This window comes from Strix uralensis, chromosome 5 (assembly GCF_047716275.1).
Source record: "Strix uralensis isolate ZFMK-TIS-50842 chromosome 5, bStrUra1, whole genome shotgun sequence".
Taxonomy (NCBI): Eukaryota; Metazoa; Chordata; class Aves; order Strigiformes; family Strigidae; genus Strix; species Strix uralensis.
The window spans coordinates 66,227,037-66,240,191 of NC_133976.1; the positions used below are offsets into that span (position 1 = coordinate 66,227,037).

The 13,155-nt window shown below is 39.4% G+C and overlaps 1 protein-coding gene across 12 annotated transcripts in view; it reads right to left on the minus strand.

Annotated features, from left to right (window-relative positions):
• The window catches only part of SOX5 (SRY-box transcription factor 5), a 297,460-nt gene that overhangs the window by 132,803 nt on the left and 151,502 nt on the right, over nucleotides 1-13,155 (minus strand). The gene's annotated exons all lie outside the window — the stretch shown is intronic.

Here is a 13,155-nt window from a genome sequence, read left to right on the forward strand (position 1 = left end):
GAGAAAAGGCAAACACACCCGTTCCAAAAAAGAGACAGACTTCAGCAATGAAGGCAGAAGGATGGAGGGCATTTGTGCAAATACAGATTACATGTGCAATTCATTTAAACGCAGTGGCATTTTTATCACAAAGAAGAGTTTAATCAAAGTCTCAAGGGATCTGCCATAAAGGAAGCCCTTGCCTTGCTGCCTTGGCTGCCTGAAAGAAACACCTGTTACACACAACACAAAAAGACAAAACAAACAATAGGTATAGAAGGGAGGCCATGGTTCAAACAATGTGAATCGGAGAACCACAGTTTTCTCTAAATGAAGGGCTAGAATCCTATCAAATGAACAGCTGGGTAAAGCATAATTCTTTATATTTGCAGGGAAGTTGCACAGATTATATGATGGCAACAAATACAATATACATATCTGAGCTCTGCTTCCTAGGCACCAGAAAGGACAGGAACCTCCTAAGATATCCCTGAGTGGAAGAATAAACTTGCTTGAGCCCAGCTCCAGGAAAAAAGATAGCTGGCTTTCAAAAGAACACAATGGACAATTTTCCTCCCACGGGGCCTTTGCAAGACTTTCTGCTAAGAGGATACTGAGCTCAAACAACCTCACAAAAGACACAGAAAGCAAACTTGTGATTTCAGCAAATCCACCTCAATACACAGAGGGGATGTAAAGAACACCTAAAACAAATGTGTTTCTTTTTAAATAAGAAATGTGAATATTATTAACATAGAATACAGAATTCTATGTCAGTAAATTGATTACAATTTGAATATCTTTATTCTTATTGTACCAAAAAGACAGGAATTCTTAACTGCGCAGTAAGAAATAATACAAGGGAAGTAGACTTAAATAACACCCTGAAACTCATGACACAAAACTAAAATTCTTGAAAAATAACATTTCAAATCTGCCTTTCATCTCAATTAAAGAAGAAATACCAGAAATAGAGCATAATTCCAATTCCAGTCACTAGATTATATCAGCTCTCAAAATTTTGGCTTCCTAACACAATGGCAAAGAAACTCCTGGATCTATTATGTATCTGGGGAACTATCCTATCCAGGGAAACCTCCTGCTGCCAGAACTGGGTTCTGTGGAAGAACAGAGGCAACCTTTAGAGGGGTGTCTATAGCTATAAAGCCATCTGAAGAATTACAGAAGGGGAAAAGAAGGAAGCTTGAAAGTTTTATTTCCTTAAAGTTCTCTAATTTCAAATCATTTGAGTCCATTTCTGCTTACATTGTATCTCCCAGTGCATGCATCAGTCTGTCTGTATCACTGGGAAATATCGCGATCATCAGTGCCTTGATCTAAACTAAGGATTCTCTCTATTTGCCGTGATTTCAGCTGAAGACGAACTGCCAGCAGGGCTGAAGAATTCATAAAGCCTTGAACAATTCACATCTAAGATCAGTTATAATTGGTAAGTATCAATAACCTGTGGCCTCCACATTGAAAATATCCCTCCTCCCTCCTCCTAAAATCCTTTAGAGACATTCAAAATCAATGTCCAGAAAAGTAATAATGTTTATAATTGATATCTGAATTGGGTCATTCCAAATGCATGCATGAAAATGTGTGCCTGTGCGTGTATAAGGCAGTTTACTTCTGTGCACAAGGTGAGAACGTAATCAATCCGCTGTTTAACATATGCTTAGTTGTTCCTGGACTACAAATTTGGACTCCAGGGTTAAAGAAACTGGAAATGATGCTTAATTTAGACATATGTGATTCTTACCGATATTAAGAACTTAAAACTCATTACACACAGTATATAAAAAAGCCCCTCTCACTGACACACTACAGCTCAGTAATGCTTAAACCGCGGACAAGATTCTACACACAGTGTGGAAGATAAGAAAACATACTCTCACCACCCAGAGCTTTAAAGAGACAAATGCTTAAACAGGCTTCCATCAAATACTCAAAGCAAGAGACTCCTTAACCAAAAGATCCATGGCTTTGAATTTTGTACCTTCAGCCTTGGTTTTCTTGCTAAAGCATAAAAAGTGTGGTAAATTAGGAGGAAAGAATTGATTAGCAGCAACTTGTGATTACAACTGATCTGGTCCCAACCCTACTGAGGGAGAAAAGGGGGCGCAAATGGAGGGTGTTGAAAAGAGAGTCAAACGCCATTTTCAACATATCCAGCCCAAATTCAACAAAGGCACTCAAGCAATCTATCTCCCTTTCTGAGGAGGACAGGAATAGAAAAGAAGTCATCTCTATTTTGATGGAGACCAAAATAAAAAGAAGGAGGAAGAAAGAAAACAGGATACAGAAAGTGAGGGGCTTCACAGCACAGGCTCCTATCCACCACAGCGTTTTTTCCTGCTAGCCCAGGAGAACATAGCATTTCTCCTGTAACTCAAGTGACATTTGGCACTTCTCCCATGCTGACATTTCAGGGTTCAAGCTGTGCTGACAAGACAGGACTACACAATATAGGTGGCTGGTATATCAGTATTATGTGCTTTTACAGCCACATAGAAACACAGTTAAAATAATGCTACTTTGGATGAAAAGTCAAGGACTCAAACATTAGGGAATGCCAGAGTTAAGGTTGTCAACATAATTTTAATTTTCCCTCTTGTGAGTACAGTCTACAATTATATTATCATGTAATTCTGCTCCTCCAGGATACCATTTTTTATTCAATATGTATGACAGAGATACATGGGAATAAAATAAAGATACCTATTTAACCTAATTCTGGCACTTGTAACTTTCAAATGTCTTACTTTGTTATCTAACTAATGTGTTTCTTTATAAACATTTTTCATAGCATACAAAAGTATAGAAATCCCTTGATTACTTCTGTCCAAATGCATTTTAAATTGCTATCTATGAATACTTTTGTTGAAACTATCCAAGTTTCAACTTTAGAATAATTTGCTGAACACTATCACTATTGTCTTTCAAAGAAGTCAAACCTGATAAAAACTATTTTATAATACCTACATTTTTAAATTAGTTTCCTCACTGTGTCAAGTATTTATAAACTCCAAGTACTGCGAATTAAATTTGTCCCATTTAGCTATTATTGTTACCTTTCCTATAAGTCTTCATTTTAGTTTTTATAACTTTATTATGTTTATCTTGGAACTTAAATTCTTTTATTTAACTTCTAAATACAAGAAACTCTGACTTAGCTTCTTCAAAGCATATTTAAAACCAATTTGAACAAAAATCTAAAATTATTCCTTACAATTATTTACTCATCATACATTTTATTGAACTTCCGTACATGGAAGCTGAACTTAAATGGATACTATATACAATACGTAAAATACAGACAGCTGGCATGAGATCCAAAACTCTCTAGTTCATCTTTGCTCAACAGAGACTTCCATGAGACAACTAGACCTGTCCCTCTTTCTCCAAACTTCGAAGTCAGGCTTCACTCACATCGCCCCTTCAATCACTACCTCTCAAAGTGATTAAACTGTTTCATTCACTCTTCTCAGAAATACCAAGCACAAGTAATGGCCCTCCACTTTAATTTATACAATACAATTCAGTAGCAGATAAGCAACAGAAAGTGGACAACAAAAATAAAACCATTCCCCTTGGCCTCTTGCACGCTATTACCACCAATGATGAGTTCATCTTGTCTCGTAAATCATGCAGGGTAAGGCATCATCATCTTTTGGATGCCAGATGTCTGAGGAAAATCCAAGCTGGTGAAGACAGTGGTGTTGATTCAGTAGGTGGAACCATACTTCTCCCTCTGAATCATTTTAAACCATTATTCCAGCAGCGAGTTTGAAGTACTCTATTTTGAATGAGCCATCAAAATGAAGTCGTGACCACTTAACATGGCAAGAGATGATTCAGAAAAGCAAGTCATTGTTAGCAGGAACTAAATGATCCTCAAATTTCTCCCTCTTGATATAGGTATGGGTGCTGGTAGCAACTTTGGAATGCCAAACATAATCTGTAACTCAAATATAGCCACTTTGGTTAGAAAACCGACCATTTTAGATAGAACAAGCTGGGCAGAATTAGATGTCCAGATGCAGTGCTTAGAATCATAACAAAAGATAATAGTCCTTATACATCAACACTCCCAATGTTGCTAGGATAAGAGGTGCAAACCTGGCAGCAGTTTTTTGTTTAAGTACTACTAATGGACACAAGTCAACACCGTGTATCTCCTGTCCAAATTCCAATTTGGGAAATTACACACTACTTGCTTGTATCTCCTTGTTCTCCCATTTTACGTAAAGACCCACATCCCATCTCAGCTCTTGAGTATGTGTGCTTTATTTCTACACAACGTTTGCAGGGAGGGCTCTATCAGGTTAACTCCTATGATGCTTGCTAAGGCAGACTGAAACATCACCACCTTCAGTGGACCAATCCAACCCTACACTGACTGTTAGTGCTATCATTACAGACTCAGCACAAGAAAAATGTACCCTCACACCCTCAGCTCCTGCAGGTCAGAATCTTCTAATATACGTATCACTAAATAGTATTACCGACAAACGTGTACCAAAAAAGTTCCACGTTCTATTCATGCTATGTATCACTAAAAACATAATTCCTAAATAACCCTAAAAACCATTCTGTGAGTTTAGTTAAAGACAGGCAATCCCAAATATATTCCATAATACTGAAGGGGAAATAAATGAGATCCAAATTTGGCTCAGAATTTCATTCTCTTTGGGATCCTTCAGGATGTCACATGCTATATATATTACTTGGCCAACAAGGATGAAACCCCTCAATTTAGAGAAATCACCAGAATGATATGCAGTTGTGAATTTTCAAATTCAGTTTTGTTCTGGGGGGTGAAACCCTACAATAAATGCTCTCAAATTATGCAGCTGAGTCATTTTGCAACTGGTGACCCTTATAATGATGTTCTCATTTTCAGACCCAATGTGATGCCACACAGTGATTTGTCTGTTAAACTGAATCTTTACCTCTAGATAGACAGATAGATATAAAGTTTATTTTGAAATGTCTTCTAGTGCCTCTGAGTCTGACTGATGTGAGATGTTATTTTGAACATGCCAAAGCATCTGAGCGGCTCCAGTCCTTTCTTTTCAGCGTGCATTCCTTGATAAGTGGCAAAGCTTCCCACTTATCAGTCACTCAAAGTGACTGTGGCTGTCAGTTGTGTACAAAGCGCAATCAGTTTGGAAGCAAAGACACCAGCATTTTTCTTCTCAGCTTGAAGCAAACACGTTTTGACTGCTAGTCATTCAATTTTAAAGCATCTTCAATTAGGGGCGGATGAAGATATAAAGAAAACACATCCTAAACACCTCCGCCAGCCAGCTGTAAAAAATTTATTGTTATCTCCTGCTTTACCTTACTACAGAGGCAGCAGTAGCAGCCTTTTTTGGCTGCACAACAGAAGTGCTCGTGACTACACACAACCCATACGGACAAGATCACAGCCAGAAAGAGTTCATGTTCATCCTCCCAAGCCACTTATACAAACTACCGTGGTACTTTCTGCTCCTGTACATCTGCTGCCTGCTGTGTAAATATCTGCACCAGTACACAAATGTGACCACAGCTCACATGCACACAGGTACACTACCCTATGTATTTTGAACAAAAACATTCACAAAATGACATATGCATACTCTATAGCCAATAAAAAGCCAACCAAAAGCATTAAAAAGACCGTGGAAATAACGTCAAGGAGGGAAAAGAAAAGGGAGGGCTGGCAGAAAGGAGGAGTTGATGCGGGAAAGGGTTGGCATCTGTGTAAGGAAGACTGCTTGCTACCACAATGTCAGGGAGCTGGAAGTGGAAGGAAGTGGTCAAAGTTGTGGGGTACCTCAGAGAGGTGCAGAAATTGGAGACAGGATCTGAAAACAAAAAGACAGACATGGCCCTGAAAAGACAGGCCTTCAAGAGAATATTTGCTGAGGGGAGAGAGACCAAGATAAGGCCTTGGAGTACAATGCTGCCAGCTGCAATGACTGTATTTGACTGCTGGCATTTTTCTTACAATCGTAGCTGCTGGATTATTTTGGGTGTTTCAGTGTTCTGTTTTCTTAATAAAAATAAGTTTCTGTCCCTCCCTTGTGATTGTGTGAGACAACTGGAAAATGGGAACACTGAAAGCTCAGTAACAAAAAGGAAATTAAGAAAAGATGCTAAAATTGCATGAAAAAAGTCATGAAGTTCAAAACAATCTCACAATTTTAGAACATTTGGACTGGAAACACTGAAGAAAGATTCATTATCAGCAAGTGCTGTTGCAATCATGTAGCTCAGCATAGGCAAAAAACCTGATTTATCTTACGAAAACATGCCCTTGCAATCTCAATAAATTAAAGTTGTACAAGTCTCAAGCAGATTCTCTTTGTTTGCATTGGTGCAACTACACGGGTCAGCAAATTTGGATTGCATAAGAGTGTAGGAAAGGCCTGAGATCAAATTACCTGTAGATGCTTACTCTACAGGTAATCTTCGGAAGTAAAAACATGGTACATCAGTGCAAAATGTTGCTCGGCACAGAAATAAGTATAGATAAACACCTCACCAATCTGCAATCTTTTATATAACTTAACTTTTACAGCAATGGAAGGAATTGAAGGCCCATATGTTACTCCAAAGTATGTGAATCATACCCTTCAGCCAAACACACGCGTTATTTGCTGAACTTGAGAGGACAGAAAGCAATTAGTTTATTCTGACTGCTAGCCTAGATTTTTCTTTTCACTCCTCCCTCTCCCTATTTCCTCCCCCAACCTTGTCTTTTTCTTTTTCTGTGTGTGTTTTTTTGGGTTGTTTTTTTGAATAATTAATTTCCCAGGGGCTTTTTCCTGCTCAAGGGAGAGGCGAGTTATTCTGATAACTGATAGGACATCAGCTGCAGAGATTTTGTGCGAAACAATTGTTCAGCCTTTTTGCCGGCAACCTCAGTTGTTTGGGAAGAGGTTGCAAAGTCATGGGAAAGGCTGCAGTGTGACTCCTTGGGCCTGTCTCACTGAATCCAGTATGCCCATGTTTATACGTTGCAGAAAAACAGCTGCTCCTGACACATGATGAATTTGGACAAAATGTCCCCAATCTACGAGCCTGTTCGGTTTGACTGTGCAATCACAGCTTGTCATATCCACACTGGCAAAAACCAAAACAAAACAAAAAAATGTCTCAGTGGACGGAGCCTGTTCTGAAAACATTTTGCAGAGTGAGAAGGAAGATACTTTCTCACAGTTTCCTACTGAAGAAAGGTCTCATTAAACTCCCACTAATATGAATAAGAGCCTTTTCACTATGTTCAGTGGGAGTTGGATCAGGCCCTCACTTCAACAGCTTTATTGTCTACCAAGGAAACCTTTTGTTCTCACCTCTCTCAGATATGCAAAGAGGACTCTAATTACGGAAGAACTAATACTGTTCTGCTGTGCGGCGGCTTGCAAAGGGGTTGTAGCACCACGAAGCACTGCTCTGCTGTCACTGACTTCTTAGAAAATCAGAATTCCCAGGGAAAATGGTAACAGAGAAGCAACAGACATTACTAAATCTGTAACCAAGCACTTGTGTAGTGGTTGTTCATTTTTGTATCTCAAGGGAAGGATTCATCATCTACAGCCCTTTAAAGCCTCCTAGAGAACTCTGGGTTACAGGCATGCAAGAAGCTGGGGACCAGCTTCTTATGGTTGCACTGAGGAGATACCAATAGGGCAAGGATTAAGGGTAAGGATCTCTATCCTCCTTATTATAGGCACAAAGTACTCCAAGTATTTAGCTCACATAGTCGCCTGCTGGAGTTTGCTTTCCAGAAGGTGACAGAAAATGAAAGGATGAGCTGTGTTGGAAGCATTAGTTAGAGTGCAAACTTGTTGGGGCAGGCAACACGTCTTCACATTTCTTTATGTACAGATAGTCAAATGGTCAGTGTCTTCTCACAGCAAGAAAGAGAAATGGGTACTTTTTACAACTGAACTTCACCTGGTCAATCAAATCTCAGTGTTTTCTCAAACAACGAGAACACAAACAGGCCTGAATGTTCAGGCAGTTCTGGATGACAGACAATTGCTCACCCGAGGAGTTCAAAAGCAACAACAAATCTAAACAACAACAACAACAACAAAAATTACCACCATAGACAATTGTGTGAGTAAATGATGATATCTAAAGCACTCCGGAGCAGGTCTCTCTACCAGTGTTTTGGAAGGCTGGAATCAACCCAGAGACTCTTGGTGCTTGGAAACTTTTGACAATAACAACTGTGTCACTTCAAAACTTTGCATGTTAAGTTTAAGGAATATTTTTCCGAACTTCTGTGTAACTCAGAAACCAAATCCTTCTTTCCTCCCCAAAAATATAGCTAGATTTTGAAAAATAGATCTGGCTACAAAAGGGACTAAGCATCCTGCAGGAAATTCCAGTTGTTCAAGATTTTATTACATTCCGAATTGGAACACCTTAAACCTCAGAACTTAATGAGAATGGGAATATTCTGATTTGGGAACATACTAGCGCAGCCAGGCTGCTCCATCTACCAGCATAACTCATGGGGAAAGAGACACAGCCAGCTCACAGCCGGTGGGGAGGACAGAAATCTGGATCCAGACTCACAAAGGAAACCCTTATGCAGAGACAGGAGGACACCCAGGGCAGCTGAGGGATTCAGGAAAGCCAGGAAACCTGCAACGCAAAGGGGCGTGGTATCTGGAGGGCAGTGGTGCCCATACTCCCTGCCAGACAAGCCACTACGCGTCTGCAAAGCTTTGAGGCAGGCCATTGAGGCTAGGGTAAGCTTTTTGCCTGGGATCAGGGCCCCTGGCACGCCTGTCAGATGCCACCATGCCCCGGAACTTCCTGTACCACCTGGCCAGGCACCAGGCAGGAGTCACATCCTGCCTGGCAGGCAGAGCAGGCTAGAGGCACGCCTTTCTAGCTTTGCATCAGTCAGGATCCTCTAATTCTTCAGAGGTCCAAACTTTCTAACAGCAATCCCATTAGAACATCTGCTGACAAGTTTCTAGCTCTGAAGGAAAAGGAAAACCCACTATTAAAACATAGAGAGTCATCAAATGGTTGCTGTCTGGCAGGAATTACTCTCAAGTTTCAGATAGCGCTCAGTTCTTGGGCTAAGTACGTCACCCAGAGTTCATACAAATTAGTAACCAAGTACTGGCTGTATTAAACTAAAAAGTCAAACAAAACTGTGGTCCAAATATTACAGACATCATAAAGCAGTGCTGCTGCTTCTTTCTGCTTTGAGATCTTAGTTTTACATTATTGGCAACCTGAAGTGTTCCAAGATCTTGAGCTGGGCTCTCCAAAAAAAATTTTGACTAAAAATCAGAACAGTTTAAAAAACATTTGGCCTCCGTTTTGTTTGCCTTCTAATTTTGGAACTTGTAGTGTTCGTGATTTCAGATTTTGTCTAGAAATATGAGAGCTGGAAGTTTACATTTTGAAGAAATGAAAGCTGGCATTTTTGTCATCACATGACTCCAAGAGCTGGGGCTTGAGGAAAAAACATAAAACATTGTCAGGCTTTCTACAAAACTGTGAGATTAGCAACATCAGTTTTATCACAATTTAGGCTGCAGAGTTGACCTATTTTGTCAACAGTGACCTACTGAATAAGAATTGCTTTGTGAATTTTAACAATCATATTTCATTTTAAATATAGTTCAAATAAACTAACATTTGTCACTGAGCTTCAAAGCAAACTATTCAGTCATGAACCTGGGCTAGACTTTTTCTCTGAGCGAGTGAAAAATGTAAACTGCACCACTCCACAGAACTTTGCATCTCAGAGACACCCCTCAAGGCAGTACACCACACACACTCATTGCCATCCTGGGGACCAGCTCAGGGTCACGATAAAGGATCATCTAGCCTTCAAGTTTCTTTCACTCTCTGCCCACCCAATGGAACAGCTACAGAGCCCCAGACTTCGCCATGTTCTAGAGCAAGGACACCAGGAAGTAGATTGTGGCCTCACAAAAGAAGATGAGAGTTCCCCTGAGGCCCTGAAGGACAAAACTAGATTCAGTCCAAGAACTTGCTGAGCCATACTTGGTGTCTGCATGTCCTTTCTTCAGCCCATTCTACAGCTGCAGATCACTACAGAGCTGTTCTGAAACACAACCTGAGATCTTCAGGGCTGCTGATGCACAAGAGCAGACAGAACACACACTCCAGTTTTGTTTCTGGTAAAATAGCAAGACTGAGATGTGCAGGGGAGAAGATCCCAAATAATCAGGAGGCAGAAACTGTTACAGAAAAAATCTTTTCAATACACATACACACAATGATCAAATAGAACAGAAAGCAGTGTGCATAGGAGAATGCATTCCAAAGTGGCATAAAATAAGATGGGGGGAGGTTTAGTTAATTATTCAGAGAAACTCAAACCTCTTCACAAATTAGTCTACAACATCCTGAAAAGCAGAAAAAAAAAAATTATAAAAATTTGCCATAACACAAAATCCTTTCCAGATCACATTTTAGCATCTTGAGGTCATACAGATTCTTAAATTTTATCTAATCTGCAATTTTTCTCCAGTTCAGCATTATCTCTTTACTTAACTCTCTATCTGAAGACAAGCTGTTTGTCTTCTGCATTAGTGACACCTCCTTCCAGTTAATTCAGAAGAGATGGACTTGAAAAAGGCATAATGTCAATTGGAGACTCACGTGCCAGGTACATTTTTCTAAGCTCAAGTAGCTAACACATCTTTCTTCAGCATCACAGAAGTGGCAAGTTTAATTGAGCTGTAGTTATGCTCAGCATTTGCAGTCCCCTAAGGAGGAGAGACACGTTGCTCATGTATTGTGTGTGTATCAGTGATTGTATGCTGGGGTAAGGAGAGAGGGAACTGTTTCCAAGTTAGCGCACTTAGAGAAAGGACTCATAAATCATGGGGTCAGTCAGGTTGTGCTTTTTTTTTAACCTTAGGGTATTATGTTTTCAATACAATATTTCAATAGCTTTTTTCTGTGTAATAATTTATCTGGAATTATGGCAACTCTTACAAGCTTAGAAAAAATTGGCTCAAGTAAAATGAATCCTTTGTCATAAATAGGTTGTGTTCATAACTGCAGCCTAATCATTCAATTGAACATAAGTCAAATATTTATCCAGACTTTGTAGGAATATTTCCCTGTCAATAAATCTAATGCTATTTAAAAACTCGGGGCCAATGTGACAGAAGCCTGTTGGATTAATTAGGGCAAGGTCAGAAAAGCTGAACTCACAGCTACATTCATGTCACAGTTTTGTTCCACCTACCATAACCTGATTGTAAACTCACAGACCATTTTAAACATGGGCATGTTAGGGTGACTTCATTGTCTTCGTTTATATACAAAGGAAGATTTCTTCAGGAATTGTTTCTTCTCTCTAACAGTCAACTAAGCACACAATTGAGAAGAAACATTTTGCTTTGTATTCACTGTCAATAAGGGTTTTTTTTTTTTATTTTTAAATGTTTCTTCCTATCAGTGACTGCACAGTAACTGGACTGCAACAAAGATTTATGAGACTTCAGGACCATATAGACCGCAGAACTGTCAAGAGGCAGGCAGTATAATCAAAATTTCACTACAGACTGATCATCTCTGTGGGAATGAGAGAACAGTATTGTCTCTCTGCCTGTTCAATTCTTGACCTTTATCACGTGACCATCCAAAAGGAGTGTGCCCCAAATCTGATGGGTTCTGTGTGAAGTGGACCCTGGAGGTGAAATTCTGACCTCAGCAGGGTCAATATTTCATCTGAAATCCTGTGAGACAGACCTCCAAATCATTTCTTTGGCTTGCAGCTCGTATCAGATGGTAGCTAGCTGACTTTCATTTACTACTGACTAAGGTCGAACTTGGACCAGGGATCAAAAGATGAAAGGCTCTATATCTCATTATCAATAATCAGTGTTCTCCACTACCTTAAAAACGACATACTTCATTCTTATCTACAAGGCCTTAAAACTTAAAAGGGTTGGGGTCAAATTATGTTACTTCAATTTATTATTATTCACTGCTTATAAAACAACTTCCTCTCTCATTGCCATAGATAAATTCTAAAAATATAAATACTTTCCTTGCTATTGTATAGGTTCTACTATTGTTTTTCTTTTAAAGTCTTATTAAAGATACAGCAATAAAAAAAAAAAATCCCTCCGATACACAAATGTAAAGAAGAAAAAAAATGTAGAGGTCAAGGCCAAGCCAGGCCTTACCAATCTCAAAATTTTCAGTAAAGCACTTCTTGGATAGAAGTGGCCTTGTAACAGAGGGGTGGACCTTCCCCAAAAGTTTTTCATAGTTACACAAGTCCTGATACTGACAGAATATCCTGTGAAATGATAAAGGCAGTTTTTTTCTAGTGTGAAGCCATACAACTCCTCTGATTTTGCTGAACTCTAAGTTTTCTTAGATGAGTTACGGATATGGCCCATCATTTTAGGCAACTAATTGAAACGTTAAAGAGAAGCTTTGGAAGGAAAATCCTGTTGTTACTGAACAAACAGAAAATAGCATCCACTTCCTCAGCAACTTGCAATGTTCTATACATAATTGCATACTTAAACAGCCAGAGATTTTACCGTGATTCCACATCTCTGCAAAATGTCAAACCCCTCCTTTATTACTCTGTGAAAACCTTCGTGGACAAACTGATTTGCATTATTCCCAGAACAGGGGCATGCATATATACACATGGACGAAAAGTAATGAAATACAGTCAATGACATGAAAAGAAACTTCTGAATACTTTAAGGAAAAAAGAGGTTAAATAAAGTTTACTGGTTATGCTGGGTTAACAACTTTTTGCTACTATTAGGAGTAAATTTGTAGATTATCTAGGACCTATACAGATTGTCTCCTGAATCTAACCAACCTTTTGAGCAGTTTCTCATTCAGACAATACTTCACCTGAAGTGATGAAAATTTCTGGACTTTCAACACCTGGCGCAGAGGAAATGTACACTTGATTACTTATCACTGAAGAGAACTGTTTCTGCAAAACCTCAAAAACAGAGTTGTAGGAGACCCATTCCAATCCAACTCTTTCTGGTGGCACTTTTGCCACTCCTGATCTACAGCTGAAGGAGGATTTGGTCCTACAAACCCTTGCTCACATGACCAGCTCCTCTCACATCTACATCCTGATCCTACAGGAGCTGTGTTAATCATACAAGGCCTTCCAGAAACTGA